Here is a 14481-nt window from a genome sequence, read left to right on the forward strand (position 1 = left end):
GCAAGCAAGGCAATCAAGGCTTGTTTTTTTGTTTGATCTCTTCCTTTTCACGATGCTTCAAAGTCAACGAAAGGTACATGTGCAAAACGCTCATGCATTGGCCGGGAATCGAACCCGGGCCTCCCGCGTGGCAGGCGAGAATTCTACCACTGAACCACCAATGCCTTACATGCTGCACACTGGCGCTACAGTGCTCTGGACCATTGCAGCCCAGAGCAGCTGATTTAACAGAGCACTGCAGTGACATGAGGATGGCGCCAGCTCCGGTGGGTGAATGGGAGCTGCGCTGCCCTGGCAGTCCTTCTCACTCACTTGGCCACGAACGGCCAGGTTCTATAGACAGGAAAAGTGGACAGAGGCAAGCACACTGGTAGATGAGGGTGGCCTTTGTATGGGTCGCTACTCTGAGTGCAGTTCCCTGAGCACCGTGCCTCAGGAAAGCCAGACTTCTACTGCAGGACTCAGGGGATATCTTTGCAGCCACACGAGGCTGACACCCTTTCAATCTGGGCTTCTGGGGTCTTCTGGGAATTATTTGCATAATAGAAGGTTTCCCGCCTTAAGTTGAAACTGCAGTTCCATCTTCTGCTAAAAGAGGGCAGCAGAGTGCTTTCTTTGCGCAGAAAACAGACAAGCAATGCAATCATCTTATCTACCGTTTCCATTTTTCTTTTCCCATGCCTTTTAAAATATCAAGAGACACGTCTACAAAAGTGCCATGCATTGGCCGGGAATCGAACCCGGGCCTCCCGCTTGGGAAGCGAGAATTCTACCACTGAACTACCAATGCCTGACAAGCAGCATTACTGCGGTAGAGCGCTTGATTTAACACACCTGCCAGTTCCATGCGAATGGTCACTCGTAAACTCTTGACTTCTGCTGAAAGCCTCATTGAAGGCCTTTGCAGACGTGTGAGACTGGCACCTACTCGGGCTGGGCCTCTATGAGCTGTTTGCATAATCTGAGATTGCCCTGCTTCCAGTCAAGGCGCAGCGGCCCCTTCTACTAAAAGGGATCAGCAGAGTGATCGCTAGTAGCAGAAATAAGGCAAGCAAGGCAATCAAGGCTTGTTTTTTTGTTCGGTCTCTTCCTTTTCACGATGCTTCAAAGTCAACGAAAGGTACATGTGCAAAACGCTCATGCATTGGCCGGGAATCGAACCCGGGCCTCCCACGTGGCAGGCGAGAATTCTACCACTGAACCACCAATGCCTTACATGCTGCACACTGGCGCTACAGTGCTCTGGAGCATTGCAGCCCAGAGCAGCTGATTTAACAGAGCACTGCAGTGACATGAGGATGGCGCCAGCTCCGGTGGGTGAATGGGAGCTGCGCTGCCCTGGCAGTCCTTCTCACTCACTTGGCCACGAACGGCCAGGTTCTATAGACAGGAAAAGTGGACAGAGGCAAGCACACTGGTAGATGAGGGTGGCCTTTGTATGGGTCGCTACTCTGGATGCAGTTCCCTGAGCACCGTGCCTCAGGAAAGCCAGACTTCTACTGCAGGACTCAGGGGATATCTTTGCAGCCACACGAGGCTGACACCCTTTCAATCTGGGCTTCTGGGGTCTTCTGGGAATTATTTGCATAATAGAAGGTTTCCCGCCTTAAGTTGAAACTGCAGTTCCATCTTCTGCTAAAAGAGGGCAGCAGAGTGCTTTCTTTGCGCAGAAAACAGACAAGCAATGCAATCATCTTATCTACCGTTTCCATTTTTCTTTTCCCATGCCTTTTAAAATATCAAGAGACACGTCTACAAAAGTGCCATGCATTGGCCGGGAATCGAACCCGGGCCTCCCGCTTGGGAAGCGAGAATTCTACCACTGAACTACCAATGCCTGACAAGCAGCATTACTGCGGTAGAGCGCTTGATTTAACACACCTGCCAGTTCCATGCGAATGGTCACTCGTAAACTCTTGACTTCTGCTGAAAGCCTCATTGAAGGCCTTTGCAGACGTGTGAGACTGGCACCTACTCGGGCTGGGCCTCTATGAGCTGTTTCATAATCTGAGATTGCCCTGCTTCCAGTCAAGGCGCAGCGGCCCCTTCTACTAAAAGGGATCAGCAGAGTGATCGCTAGTAGCAGAAATAAGGCAAGCAAGGCAATCAAGGCTTGTTTTTTTGTTCCGTCTCTTCCTTTTCACGATGCTTCAAAGTCAACGAAAGGTACATGTGCAAAACGCTCATGCATTGGCCGGGAATCGAACCCGGGCCTCCCGCGTGGCAGGCGAGAATTCTACCACTGAACCACCAATGCCTTACATGCTGCACACTGGCGCTACAGTGCTCTGGACCATTGCAGCCCAGAGCAGCTGATTTAACAGAGCACTGCAGTGACATGAGGATGGCGCCAGCTCCGGTGGGTGAATGGGAGCTGCGCTGCCCTGGCAGTCCTTCTCACTCACTTGGCCACGAACGGCCAGGTTCTATAGACAGGAAAAGTGGACAGAGGCAAGCACACTGGTAGATGAGGGTGGCCTTTGTATGGGTCGCTACTCTGAGTGCAGTTCCCTGAGCACCGTGCCTCAGGAAAGCCAGACTTCTACTGCAGGACTCAGGGGATATCTTTGCAGCCACACGAGGCTGACACCCTTTCAATCTGGGCTTCTGGGGTCTTCTGGGAATTATTTGCATAATAGAAGGTTTCCCGCCTTAAGTTGAAACTGCAGTTCCATCTTCTGCTAAAAGAGGGCAGCAGAGTGCTTTCTTTGCGCAGAAAACAGACAAGCAATGCAATCATCTTATCTACCGTTTCCATTTTTCTTTTCCCATGCCTTTTAAAATATCAAGAGACACGTCTACAAAAGTGCCATGCATTGGCCGGGAATCGAACCCGGGCCTCCCGCTTGGGAAGCGAGAATTCTACCACTGAACTACCAATGCCTGACAAGCAGCATTACTGCGGTAGAGCGCTTGATTTAACACACCTGCCAGTTCCATGCGAATGGTCACTCGTAAACTCTTGACTTCTGCTGAAAGCCTCATTGAAGGCCTTTGCAGACGTGTGAGACTGGCACCTACTCGGGCTGGGCCTCTATGAGCTGTTTGCATAATCTGAGATTGCCCTGCTTCCAGTCAAGGCGCAGCGGCCCCTTCTACTAAAAGGGATCAGCAGAGTGATCGCTAGTAGCAGAAATAAGGCAAGCAAGGCAATCAAGGCTTGTTTTTTTGTTCGGTCTCTTCCTTTTCACGATGCTTCAAAGTCAACGAAAGGTACATGTGCAAAACGCTCATGCATTGGCCGGGAATCGAACCCGGGCCTCCCGCGTGGCAGGCGAGAATTCTACCACTGAACCACCAATGCCTTACATGCTGCACACTGGCGCTACAGTGCTCTGGAGCATTGCAGCCCAGAGCAGCTGATTTAACAGAGCACTGCAGTGACATGAGGATGGCGCCAGCTCCGGTGGGTGAATGGGAGCTGCGCTGCCCTGGCAGTCCTTCTCACTCACTTGGCCACGAACGGCCAGGTTCTATAGACAGGAAAAGTGGACAGAGGCAAGCACACTGGTAGATGAGGGTGGCCTTTGTATGGGTCGCTACTCTGGATGCAGTTCCCTGAGCACCGTGCCTCAGGGAAGCCAGACTTCTACTGCAGGACTCAGGGGATATCTTTGCAGCCACACGAGGCTGACACCCTTTCAATCTGGGCTTCTGGGGTCTTCTGGGAATTATTTGCATAATAGAAGGTTTCCCGCCTTAAGTTGAAACTGCAGTTCCATCTTCTGCTAAAAGAGGGCAGCAGAGTGCTTTCTTTGCGCAGAAAACAGACAAGCAATGCAATCATCTTATCTAACGTTTCCATTTTTCTTTTCCCATGCCTTTTAAAATATCAAGAGACACGTCTACAAAAGTGCCATGCATTGGCCGGGAATCGAACCCGGGCCTCCCGCTTGGGAAGCGAGAATTCTACCACTGAACTACCAATGCCTGACAAGCAGCATTACTGCGGTAGAGCGCTTGATTTAACACACCTGCCAGTTCCATGCGAATGGTCACTCGTAAACTCTTGACTTCTGCTGAAAGCCTCATTGAAGGCCTTTGCAGACGTGTGAGACTGGCACCTACTCGGGCTGGGCCTCTATGAGCTGTTTCATAATCTGAGATTGCCCTGCTTCCAGTCAAGGCGCAGCGGCCCCTTCTACTAAAAGGGATCAGCAGAGTGATCGCTAGTAGCAGAAATAAGGCAAGCAAGGCAATCAAGGCTTGTTTTTTTGTTCCGTCTCTTCCTTTTCACGATGCTTCAAAGTCAACGAAAGGTACATGTGCAAAACGCTCATGCATTGGCCGGGAATCGAACCCGGGCCTCCCGCGTGGCAGGCGAGAATTCTACCACTGAACCACCAATGCCTTACATGCTGCACACTGGCGCTACAGTGCTCTGGAGCATTGCAGCCCAGAGCAGCTGATTTAACAGAGCACTGCAGTGACATGAGGATGGCGCCAGCTCCGGTGGGTGAATGGGAGCTGCGCTGCCCTGGCAGTCCTTCTCACTCACTTGGCCACGAACGGCCACGAACGGCCAGTTTCTATAGACAGGAAAAGTGGACAGAGGCAAGCACACTGGTAGATGAGGGTGGCCTTTGTATGGGTCGCTACTCTGAGTGCAGTTCCCTGAGCACCGTGCCTCAGGAAAGCCAGACTTCTACTGCAGGACTCAGTGGATATCTTTGCAGCCACACGAGGCTGACACCCTTTCAATCTGGGCTTCTGGGGTCTTCTGGGAATTATTTGCATAATAGAAGGTTTCCCGTCTTAAGTTGAAACTGCAGTTCCATCTTCTGCTAAAAGAGGGCAGCAGAGTGCTTTCTTTGCGCAGAAAACAGACAAGCAATGCAATCATCTTATCTACCGTTTCCATTTTTCTTTTCCCATGCCTTTTAAAATATCAAGAGACACGTCTACAAAAGTGCCATGCATTGGCCGGGAATCGAACCCGGGCCTCCCGCTTGGGAAGCGAGAATTCTACCACTGAACTACCAATGCTTGACAAGCAGCATTACTGCGGTAGAGCGCTTGATTTAACACACCTGCCAGTTCCATGCGAATGGTCACTCGTAAACTCTTGACTTCTGCTGAAAGCCTCATTGAAGGCCTTTGCAGACGTGTGAGACTGGCACCTACTCGAGCTGGGCCTCTATGAGCTGTTTGCATAATCTGAGATTTCCCTGCTTCCAGTCAAGGCGCAGCGGCCCCTTCTACTAAAAGGGATCAGCAGAGTGATCGCTAGTAGCAGAAATAAGGCAAGCAAGGCAATCAAGGCTTGTTTTTTTGTTTGATCTCTTCCTTTTCACGATGCTTCAAAGTCAACGAAAGGTACATGTGCAAAACGCTCATGCATTGGCCGGGAATCGAACCCGGGCCTCCCGCGTGGCAGGCGAGAATTCTACCACTGAACCACCAATGCCTTACATGCTGCACACTGGCGCTACAGTGCTCTGGACCATTGCAGCCCAGAGCAGCTGATTTAACAGAGCACTGCAGTGACATGAGGATGGCGCCAGCTCCGGTGGGTGAATGGGAGCTGCGCTGCCCTGGCAGTCCTTCTCACTCACTTGGCCACGAACGGCCAGGTTCTATAGACAGGAAAAGTGGACAGAGGCAAGCACACTGGTAGATGAGGGTGGCCTTTGTATGGGTCGCTACTCTGAGTGCAGTTCCCTGAGCACCGTGCCTCAGGAAAGCCAGACTTCTACTGCAGGACTCAGGGGATATCTTTGCAGCCACACGAGGCTGACACCCTTTCAATCTGGGCTTCTGGGGTCTTCTGGGAATTATTTGCATAATAGAAGGTTTCCCGCCTTAAGTTGAAACTGCAGTTCCATCTTCTGCTAAAAGAGGGCAGCAGAGTGCTTTCTTTGCGCAGAAAACAGACAAGCAATGCAATCATCTTATCTACCGTTTCCATTTTTCTTTTCCCATGCCTTTTAAAATATCAAGAGACACGTCTACAAAAGTGCCATGCATTGGCCGGGAATCGAACCCGGGCCTCCCGCTTGGGAAGCGAGAATTCTACCACTGAACTACCAATGCCTGACAAGCAGCATTACTGCGGTAGAGCGCTTGATTTAACACACCTGCCAGTTCCATGCGAATGGTCACTCGTAAACTCTTGACTTCTGCTGAAAGCCTCATTGAAGGCCTTTGCAGACGTGTGAGACTGGCACCTACTCGGGCTGGGCCTCTATGAGCTGTTTGCATAATCTGAGATTGCCCTGCTTCCAGTCAAGGCGCAGCGGCCCCTTCTACTAAAAGGGATCAGCAGAGTGATCGCTAGTAGCAGAAATAAGGCAAGCAAGGCAATCAAGGCTTGTTTTTTTGTTCGGTCTCTTCCTTTTCACGATGCTTCAAAGTCAACGAAAGGTACATGTGCAAAACGCTCATGCATTGGCCGGGAATCGAACCCGGGCCTCCCGCGTGGCAGGCGAGAATTCTACCACTGAACCACCAATGCCTTACATGCTGCACACTGGCGCTACAGTGCTCTGGAGCATTGCAGCCCAGAGCAGCTGATTTAACAGAGCACTGCAGTGACATGAGGATGGCGCCAGCTCCGGTGGGTGAATGGGAGCTGCGCTGCCCTGGCAGTCCTTCTCACTCACTTGGCCACGAACGGCCAGGTTCTATAGACAGGAAAAGTGGACAGAGGCAAGCACACTGGTAGATGAGGGTGGCCTTTGTATGGGTCGCTACTCTGGATGCAGTTCCCTGAGCACCGTGCCTCAGGAAAGCCAGACTTCTACTGCAGGACTCAGGGGATATCTTTGCAGCCACACGAGGCTGACACCCTTTCAATCTGGGCTTCTGGGGTCTTCTGGGAATTATTTGCATAATAGAAGGTTTCCCGCCTTAAGTTGAAACTGCAGTTCCATCTTCTGCTAAAAGAGGGCAGCAGAGTGCTTTCTTTGCGCAGAAAACAGACAAGCAATGCAATCATCTTATCTACCGTTTCCATTTTTCTTTTCCCATGCCTTTTAAAATATCAAGAGACACGTCTACAAAAGTGCCATGCATTGGCCGGGAATCGAACCCGGGCCTCCCGCTTGGGAAGCGAGAATTCTACCACTGAACTACCAATGCCTGACAAGCAGCATTACTGCGGTAGAGCGCTTGATTTAACACACCTGCCAGTTCCATGCGAATGGTCACTCGTAAACTCTTGACTTCTGCTGAAAGCCTCATTGAAGGCCTTTGCAGACGTGTGAGACTGGCACCTACTCGGGCTGGGCCTCTATGAGCTGTTTCATAATCTGAGATTGCCCTGCTTCCAGTCAAGGCGCAGCGGCCCCTTCTACTAAAAGGGATCAGCAGAGTGATCGCTAGTAGCAGAAATAAGGCAAGCAAGGCAATCAAGGCTTGTTTTTTTGTTCCGTCTCTTCCTTTTCACGATGCTTCAAAGTCAACGAAAGGTACATGTGCAAAAAGCTCATGCATTGGCCGGGAATCGAACCCGGGCCTCCCGCGTGGCAGGCGAGAATTCTACCACTGAACCACCAATGCCTTACATGCTGCACACTGGCGCTACAGTGCTCTGGAGCATTGCAGCCCAGAGCAGCTGATTTAACAGAGCACTGCAGTGACATGAGGATGGCGCCAGCTCCGGTGGGTGAATGGGAGCTGCGCTGCCCTGGCAGTCCTTCTCACTCACTTGGCCACGAACGGCCACGAACGGCCAGTTTCTATAGACAGGAAAAGTGGACAGAGGCAAGCACACTGGTAGATGAGGGTGGCCTTTGTATGGGTCGCTACTCTGAGTGCAGTTCCCTGAGCACCGTGCCTCAGGAAAGCCAGACTTCTACTGCAGGACTCAGTGGATATCTTTGCAGCCACACGAGGCTGACACCCTTTCAATCTGGGCTTCTGGGGTCTTCTGGGAATTATTTGCATAATAGAAGGTTTCCCGCTTTAAGTTGAAACTGCAGTTCCATCTTCTGCTAAAAGAGGGCAGCAGAGTGCTTTCTTTGCGCAGAAAACAGACAAGCAATGCAATCATCTTATCTACCGTTTCCATTTTTCTTTTCCCATGCCTTTTAAAATATCAAGAGACACGTCTACAAAAGTGCCATGCATTGGCCGGGAATCGAACCCGGGCCTCCCGCTTGGGAAGCGAGAATTCTACCACTGAACTACCAATGCTTGACAAGCAGCATTACTGCGGTAGAGCGCTTGATTTAACACACCTGCCAGTTCCATGCGAATGGTCACTCGTAAACTCTTGACTTCTGCTGAAAGCCTCATTGAAGGCCTTTGCAGACGTGTGAGACTGGCACCTACTCGAGCTGGGCCTCTATGAGCTGTTTGCATAATCTGAGATTTCCCTGCTTCCAGTCAAGGCGCAGCGGCCCCTTCTACTAAAAGGGATCAGCAGAGTGATCGCTAGTAGCAGAAATAAGGCAAGCAAGGCAATCAAGGCTTGTTTTTTTGTTTGATCTCTTCCTTTTCACGATGCTTCAAAGTCAACGAAAGGTACATGTGCAAAACGCTCATGCATTGGCCGGGAATCGAACCCGGGCCTCCCGCGTGGCAGGCGAGAATTCTACCACTGAACCACCAATGCCTTACATGCTGCACACTGGCGCTACAGTGCTCTGGACCATTGCAGCCCAGAGCAGCTGATTTAACAGAGCACTGCAGTGACATGAGGATGGCGCCAGCTCCGGTGGGTGAATGGGAGCTGCGCTGCCCTGGCAGTCCTTCTCACTCACTTGGCCACGAACGGCCAGGTTCTATAGACAGGAAAAGTGGACAGAGGCAAGCACACTGGTAGATGAGGGTGGCCTTTGTATGGGTCGCTACTCTGAGTGCAGTTCCCTGAGCACCGTGCCTCAGGAAAGCCAGACTTCTACTGCAGGACTCAGGGGATATCTTTGCAGCCACACGAGGCTGACACCCTTTCAATCTGGGCTTCTGGGGTCTTCTGGGAATTATTTGCATAATAGAAGGTTTCCCGCCTTAAGTTGAAACTGCAGTTCCATCTTCTGCTAAAAGAGGGCAGCAGAGTGCTTTCTTTGCGCAGAAAACAGACAAGCAATGCAATCATCTTATCTACCGTTTCCATTTTTCTTTTCCCATGCCTTTTAAAATATCAAGAGACACGTCTACAAAAGTGCCATGCATTGGCTGGGAATCGAACCCGGGCCTCCCGCTTGGGAAGCGAGAATTCTACCACTGAACTACCAATGCTTGACAAGCAGCATTACTGCGGTAGAGCGCTTGATTTAACACACCTGCCAGTTCCATGCGAATGGTCACTCGTAAACTCTTGACTTCTGCTGAAAGCCTCATTGAAGGCCTTTGCAGACGTGTGAGACTGGCACCTACTCGAGCTGGGCCTCTATGAGCTGTTTGCATAATCTGAGATTGCCCTGCTTCCAGTCAAGGCGCAGCGGCCCCTTCTACTAAAAGGGATCAGCAGAGTGATCGCTAGTAGCAGAAATAAGGCAAGCAAGGCGATCAAGGCTTGTTTTTTTGTTTGATCTCTTCCTTTTCACGATGCTTCAAAGTCAACGAAAGGTACATGTGCAAAATGCTCATGCATTGGCCGGGAATCGAACCCGGGCCTCCCGCGTGGCAGGCGAGAATTCTACCACTGAACCACCAATGCCTTACATGCTGCACACTGGCGCTACAGTGCTCTGGACCATTGCAGCCCAGAGCAGCTGATTTAACAGAGCACTGCAGTGACATGAGGATGGCGCCAGCTCCGGTGGGTGAATGGGAGCTGCGCTGCCCTGGCAGTCCTTCTCACTCACTTGGCCACGAACGGCCAGGTTCTATAGACAGGAAAAGTGGACAGAGGCAAGCACACTGGTAGATGAGGGTGGCCTTTGTATGGGTCGCTACTCTGGATGCAGTTCCCTGAGCACCGTGCCTCAGGAAAGCCAGACTTCTACCGCAGGACTCAGGGGATATCTTTGCAGCCACACGAGGCTGACACCCTTTCAATCTGGGCTTCTGGGGTCTTCTGGGAATTATTTGCATAATAGAAGGTTTCCCGCCTTAAGTTGAAACTGCAGTTCCATCTTCTGCTAAAAGAGGGCAGCAGAGTGCTTTCTTTGCGCAGAAAACAGACAAGCAATGCAATCATCTTATCTACCGTTTCCATTTTTCTTTTCCCATGCCTTTTAAAATATCAAGAGACACGTCTACAAAAGTGCCATGCATTGGCCAGGAATGGAACCCGGGCCTCCCGCTTGGGAAGCGAGAATTCTACCACTGAACTACCAATGCCTGACAAGCAGCATTACTGCGGTAGAGCGCTTGATTTAACACACCTGCCAGTTCCATGCGAATGGTCACTCGTAAACTCTTGACTTCTGCTGAAAGCCTCATTGAAGGCCTTTGCAGAACGGCCACGAACGGCCAGGTTCTATAGACAGGAAAAGTGGACAGAGGCAAGCACACTGGTAGATGAGGGTGGCCTTTGTATGGGTCGCTACTCTGAGTGCAGTTCCCTGAGCACCGTGCCTCAGGAAAGCCAGACTTCTACCGCAGGACTCAGGGGATATCTTTGCAGCCACACGAGGCTGACACCCTTTCAATCTGGGCTTCTGGGGTCTTCTGGGAATTATTTGCATAATAGAAGGTTTCCCGCCTTAAGTTGAAACTGCAGTTCCATCTTCTGCTAAAAGAGGGCAGCAGAGTGCTTTCTTTGCGCAGAAAACAGACAAGCAATGCAATCATCTTATCTACCGTTTCCATTTTTCTTTTCCCATGCCTTTTAAAATATCAAGAGACACGTCTACAAAAGTGCCATGCATTGGCCGGGAATCGAACCCGGGCCTCCCGCTTGGGAAGCGAGAATTCTACCACTGAACTACCAATGCCTGACAAGCAGCATTACTGCGGTAGAGCGCTTGATTTAACACACCTGCCAGTTCCATGCGAATGGTCACTCGTAAACTCTTGACTTCTGCTGAAAGCCTCATTGAAGGCCTTTGCAGACGTGTGAGACTGGCACCTACTCGGGCTGGGCCTCTATGAGCTGTTTGCATAATCTGAGATTGCCCTGCTTCCAGTCAAGGCGCAGCGGCCCCTTCTACTAAAAGGGATCAGCAGAGTGATCGCTAGTAGCAGAAATAAGGCAAGCAAGGCTTGTTTTTTTGTTCGGTCTCTTCCTTTTCACGATGCTTCAAAGTCAACGAAAGGTACATGTGCAAAACGCTCATGCATTGGCCGGGAATCGAACCCGGGCCTCCCGCGTGGCAGGCGAGAATTCTACCACTGAACCACCAATGCCTTACATGCTGCACACTGGTGCTACAGTGCTCTGGACCATTGCAGCCCAGAGCAGCTGATTTAACAGAGCACTGCAGTGACATGAGGATGGCGCCAGCTCCGGTGGGTGAATGGGAGCTGCGCTGCCCTGGCAGTCCTTCTCACTCACTTGGCCACGAACGGCCACGAACGGCCAGTTTCTATAGACAGGAAAAGTGGACAGAGGCAAGCACACTGGTAGATGAGGGTGGCCTTTGTATGGGTCGCTACTCTGAGTGCAGTTCCCTGAGCACCGTGCCTCAGGAAAGCCAGACTTCTACTGCAGGACTCAGTGGATATCTTTGCAGCCACACGAGGCTGACACCCTTTCAATCTGGGCTTCTGGGGTCTTCTGGGAATTATTTGCATAATAGAAGGTTTCCCGCCTTAAGTTGAAACTGCAGTTCCATCTTCTGCTAAAAGAGGGCAGCAGAGTGCTTTCTTTGCGCAGAAAACAGACAAGCAATGCAATCATCTTATCTACCGTTTCCATTTTTCTTTTCCCATGCCTTTTAAAATATCAAGAGACACGTCTACAAAAGTGCCATGCATTGGCCGGGAATCGAACCCGGGCCTCCCGCTTGGGAAGCGAGAATTCTACCACTGAACTACCAATGCTTGACAAGCAGCATTACTGCGGTAGAGCGCTTGATTTAACACACCTGCCAGTTCCATGCGAATGGTCACTCGTAAACTCTTGACTTCTGCTGAAAGCCTCATTGAAGGCCTTTGCAGACGTGTGAGACTGGCACCTACTCGAGCTGGGCCTCTATGAGCTGTTTGCATAATCTGAGATTGCCCTGCTTCCAGTCAAGGCGCAGCGGCCCCTTCTACTAAAAGGGATCAGCAGAGTGATCGCTAGTAGCAGAAATAAGGCAAGCAAGGCAATCAAGGCTTGTTTTTTTGTTTGATCTCTTCCTTTTCACGATGCTTCAAAGTCAACGAAAGGTACATGTGCAAAACGCTCATGCATTGGCCGGGAATCGAACCCGGGCCTCCCGCGTGGCAGGCGAGAATTCTACCACTGAACCACCAATGCCTTACATGCTGCACACTGGCGCTACAGTGCTCTGGACCATTGCAGCCCAGAGCAGCTGATTTAACAGAGCACTGCAGTGACATGAGGATGGCGCCAGCTCCGGTGGGTGAATGGGAGCTGCGCTGCCCTGGCAGTCCTTCTCACTCACTTGGCCACGAACGGCCAGGTTCTATAGACAGGAAAAGTGGACAGAGGCAAGCACACTGGTAGATGAGGGTGGCCTTTGTATGGGTCGCTACTCTGAGTGCAGTTCCCTGAGCACCGTGCCTCAGGAAAGCCAGACTTCTACTGCAGGACTCAGGGGATATCTTTGCAGCCACACGAGGCTGACACCCTTTCAATCTCTGCTTCTGGGGTCTTCTGGGAATTATTTGCATAATAGAAGGTTTCCCGCCTTAAGTTGAAACTGCAGTTCCATCTTCTGCTAAAAGAGGGCAGCAGAGTGCTTTCTTTGCGCAGAAAACAGACAAGCAATGCAATCATCTTATCTACCGTTTCCATTTTTCTTTTCCCATGCCTTTTAAAATATCAAGAGACACGTCTACAAAAGTGCCATGCATTGGCCGGGAATCGAACCCGGGCCTCCCGCTTGGGAAGCGAGAATTCTACCACTGAACTACCAATGCTTGACAAGCAGCATTACTGCGGTAGAGCGCTTGATTTAACACACCTGCCAGTTCCATGCGAATGGTCACTCGTAAACTCTTGACTTCTGCTGAAAGCCTCATTGAAGGCCTTTGCAGACGTGTGAGACTGGCACCTACTCGGGCTGGGCCTCTATGAGCTGTTTGCATAATCTGAGATTGCCCTGCTTCCAGTCAAGGCGCAGCGGCCCCTTCTACTAAAAGGGATCAGCAGAGTGATCGCTAGTAGCAGAAATAAGGCAAGCAAGGCAATCAAGGCTTGTTTTTTTGTTTGATCTCTTCCTTTTCACGATGCTTCAAAGTCAACGAAAGGTACATGTGCAAAACGCTCATGCATTGGCCGGGAATCGAACCCGGGCCTCCCGCGTGGCAGGTGAGAATTCTACCACTGAACCACCAATGCCTTACATGCTGCACACTGGCGCTACAGTGCTCTGGACCATTGCAGCCCAGAGCAGCTGATTTAACAGAGCACTGCAGTGACATGAGGATGGCGCCAGCTCCGGTGGGTGAATGGGAGCTGCGCTGCCCTGGCAGTCCTTCTCACTCACTTGGCCACGAACGGCCAGGTTCTATAGACAGGAAAAGTGGACAGAGGCAAGCACACTGGTAGATGAGGGTGGCCTTTGTATGGGTCGCTACTCTGAGTGCAGTTCCCTGAGCACCGTGCCTCAGGAAAGCCAGACTTCTACTGCAGGACTCAGGGGATATCTTTGCAGCCACACGAGGCTGACACCCTTTCAATCTGGGCTTCTGGGGTCTTCTGGGAATTATTTGCATAATAGAAGGTTTCCCGCCTTAAGTTGAAACTGCAGTTCCATCTTCTGCTAAAAGAGGGCAGCAGAGTGCTTTCTTTGCGCAGAAAACAGACAAGCAATGCAATCATCTTATCTACCGTTTCCATTTTTCTTTTCCCATGCCTTTTAAAATATCAAGAGACACGTCTACAAAAGTGCCATGCATTGGCCGGGAATCGAACCCGGGCCTCCCGCTTGGGAAGCGAGAATTCTACCACTGAACTACCAATGCCTGACAAGCAGCATTACTGCGGTAGAGCGCTTGATTTAACACACCTGCCAGTTCCATGCGAATGGTCACTCGTAAACTCTTGACTTCTGCTGAAAGCCTCATTGAAGGCCTTTGCAGACGTGTGAGACTGGCACCTACTCGGGCTGGGCCTCTATGAGCTGTTTGCATAATCTGAGATTGCCCTGCTTCCAGTCAAGGCGCAGCGGCCCCTTCTACTAAAAGGGATCAGCAGAGTGATCGCTAGTAGCAGAAATAAGGCAAGCAAGGCTTGTTTTTTTGTTCGGTCTCTTCCTTTTCACGATGCTTCAAAGTCAACGAAAGGTACATGTGCAAAACGCTCATGCATTGGCCGGGAATCGAACCCGGGCCTCCCGCGTGGCAGGCGAGAATTCTACCACTGAACCACCAATGCCTTACATGCTGCACACTGGCGCTACAGTGCTCTGGACCATTGCAGCCCAGAGCAGCTGATTTAACAGAGCACTGCAGTGACATGAGGATGGCGCCAGCTCC

General features: G+C 51.0%; 24 non-coding genes across 24 annotated transcripts; all 24 read right to left on the bottom strand.

Annotated features, from left to right (window-relative positions):
* Positions 1–93: 93 nt before the first annotated feature.
* TRNAG-GCC (transfer RNA glycine (anticodon GCC)) lies at positions 94–164 on the bottom strand. The gene has a single exon. It is a non-coding gene; the product is annotated as a tRNA-Gly (tRNA).
* A 555-nt stretch (positions 165–719) lies between these two features.
* TRNAG-CCC (transfer RNA glycine (anticodon CCC)) lies at positions 720–790 on the bottom strand. The gene has a single exon. It is a non-coding gene; the product is annotated as a tRNA-Gly (tRNA).
* Positions 791–1766: 976 nt separating this feature from the next.
* Positions 1767–1837, bottom strand: TRNAG-CCC (transfer RNA glycine (anticodon CCC)). Its single transcript has one exon. It is a non-coding gene; the product is annotated as a tRNA-Gly (tRNA).
* Positions 1838–2186: 349 nt separating this feature from the next.
* On the bottom strand, positions 2187–2257 carry TRNAG-GCC (transfer RNA glycine (anticodon GCC)). The gene has a single exon. It is a non-coding gene; the product is annotated as a tRNA-Gly (tRNA).
* Positions 2258–2812: 555 nt separating this feature from the next.
* On the bottom strand, positions 2813–2883 carry TRNAG-CCC (transfer RNA glycine (anticodon CCC)). The gene has a single exon. It is a non-coding gene; the product is annotated as a tRNA-Gly (tRNA).
* A 350-nt stretch (positions 2884–3233) lies between these two features.
* Positions 3234–3304, bottom strand: TRNAG-GCC (transfer RNA glycine (anticodon GCC)). Its single transcript has one exon. It is a non-coding gene; the product is annotated as a tRNA-Gly (tRNA).
* A 555-nt stretch (positions 3305–3859) lies between these two features.
* Positions 3860–3930, bottom strand: TRNAG-CCC (transfer RNA glycine (anticodon CCC)). Its single transcript has one exon. It is a non-coding gene; the product is annotated as a tRNA-Gly (tRNA).
* A 349-nt stretch (positions 3931–4279) lies between these two features.
* Positions 4280–4350, bottom strand: TRNAG-GCC (transfer RNA glycine (anticodon GCC)). The gene has a single exon. It is a non-coding gene; the product is annotated as a tRNA-Gly (tRNA).
* Positions 4351–4915: 565 nt separating this feature from the next.
* Positions 4916–4986, bottom strand: TRNAG-CCC (transfer RNA glycine (anticodon CCC)). Its single transcript has one exon. It is a non-coding gene; the product is annotated as a tRNA-Gly (tRNA).
* Positions 4987–5336: 350 nt separating this feature from the next.
* Positions 5337–5407, bottom strand: TRNAG-GCC (transfer RNA glycine (anticodon GCC)). Its single transcript has one exon. It is a non-coding gene; the product is annotated as a tRNA-Gly (tRNA).
* Positions 5408–5962: 555 nt separating this feature from the next.
* Positions 5963–6033, bottom strand: TRNAG-CCC (transfer RNA glycine (anticodon CCC)). The gene has a single exon. It is a non-coding gene; the product is annotated as a tRNA-Gly (tRNA).
* Positions 6034–6383: 350 nt separating this feature from the next.
* Positions 6384–6454, bottom strand: TRNAG-GCC (transfer RNA glycine (anticodon GCC)). Its single transcript has one exon. It is a non-coding gene; the product is annotated as a tRNA-Gly (tRNA).
* Positions 6455–7009: 555 nt separating this feature from the next.
* Positions 7010–7080, bottom strand: TRNAG-CCC (transfer RNA glycine (anticodon CCC)). The gene has a single exon. It is a non-coding gene; the product is annotated as a tRNA-Gly (tRNA).
* A 349-nt stretch (positions 7081–7429) lies between these two features.
* Positions 7430–7500, bottom strand: TRNAG-GCC (transfer RNA glycine (anticodon GCC)). The gene has a single exon. It is a non-coding gene; the product is annotated as a tRNA-Gly (tRNA).
* A 565-nt stretch (positions 7501–8065) lies between these two features.
* Positions 8066–8136, bottom strand: TRNAG-CCC (transfer RNA glycine (anticodon CCC)). The gene has a single exon. It is a non-coding gene; the product is annotated as a tRNA-Gly (tRNA).
* Positions 8137–8486: 350 nt separating this feature from the next.
* TRNAG-GCC (transfer RNA glycine (anticodon GCC)) lies at positions 8487–8557 on the bottom strand. The gene has a single exon. It is a non-coding gene; the product is annotated as a tRNA-Gly (tRNA).
* Positions 8558–9533: 976 nt separating this feature from the next.
* Positions 9534–9604, bottom strand: TRNAG-GCC (transfer RNA glycine (anticodon GCC)). The gene has a single exon. It is a non-coding gene; the product is annotated as a tRNA-Gly (tRNA).
* Positions 9605–10755: 1151 nt separating this feature from the next.
* Positions 10756–10826, bottom strand: TRNAG-CCC (transfer RNA glycine (anticodon CCC)). The gene has a single exon. It is a non-coding gene; the product is annotated as a tRNA-Gly (tRNA).
* A 341-nt stretch (positions 10827–11167) lies between these two features.
* On the bottom strand, positions 11168–11238 carry TRNAG-GCC (transfer RNA glycine (anticodon GCC)). The gene has a single exon. It is a non-coding gene; the product is annotated as a tRNA-Gly (tRNA).
* Positions 11239–11803: 565 nt separating this feature from the next.
* On the bottom strand, positions 11804–11874 carry TRNAG-CCC (transfer RNA glycine (anticodon CCC)). Its single transcript has one exon. It is a non-coding gene; the product is annotated as a tRNA-Gly (tRNA).
* Positions 11875–12224: 350 nt separating this feature from the next.
* On the bottom strand, positions 12225–12295 carry TRNAG-GCC (transfer RNA glycine (anticodon GCC)). The gene has a single exon. It is a non-coding gene; the product is annotated as a tRNA-Gly (tRNA).
* Positions 12296–12850: 555 nt separating this feature from the next.
* On the bottom strand, positions 12851–12921 carry TRNAG-CCC (transfer RNA glycine (anticodon CCC)). The gene has a single exon. It is a non-coding gene; the product is annotated as a tRNA-Gly (tRNA).
* Positions 12922–13897: 976 nt separating this feature from the next.
* Positions 13898–13968, bottom strand: TRNAG-CCC (transfer RNA glycine (anticodon CCC)). The gene has a single exon. It is a non-coding gene; the product is annotated as a tRNA-Gly (tRNA).
* Positions 13969–14309: 341 nt separating this feature from the next.
* TRNAG-GCC (transfer RNA glycine (anticodon GCC)) lies at positions 14310–14380 on the bottom strand. Its single transcript has one exon. It is a non-coding gene; the product is annotated as a tRNA-Gly (tRNA).
* Positions 14381–14481: the final 101 nt, after the last annotated feature.

The sequence above is a fragment of the Ambystoma mexicanum genome, chromosome 1p (genome assembly GCF_040938575.1).
Source record: "Ambystoma mexicanum isolate Mex_15411 chromosome 1p, UKY_AmexF1_1, whole genome shotgun sequence".
Taxonomy (NCBI): Eukaryota; Metazoa; Chordata; class Amphibia; order Caudata; family Ambystomatidae; genus Ambystoma; species Ambystoma mexicanum.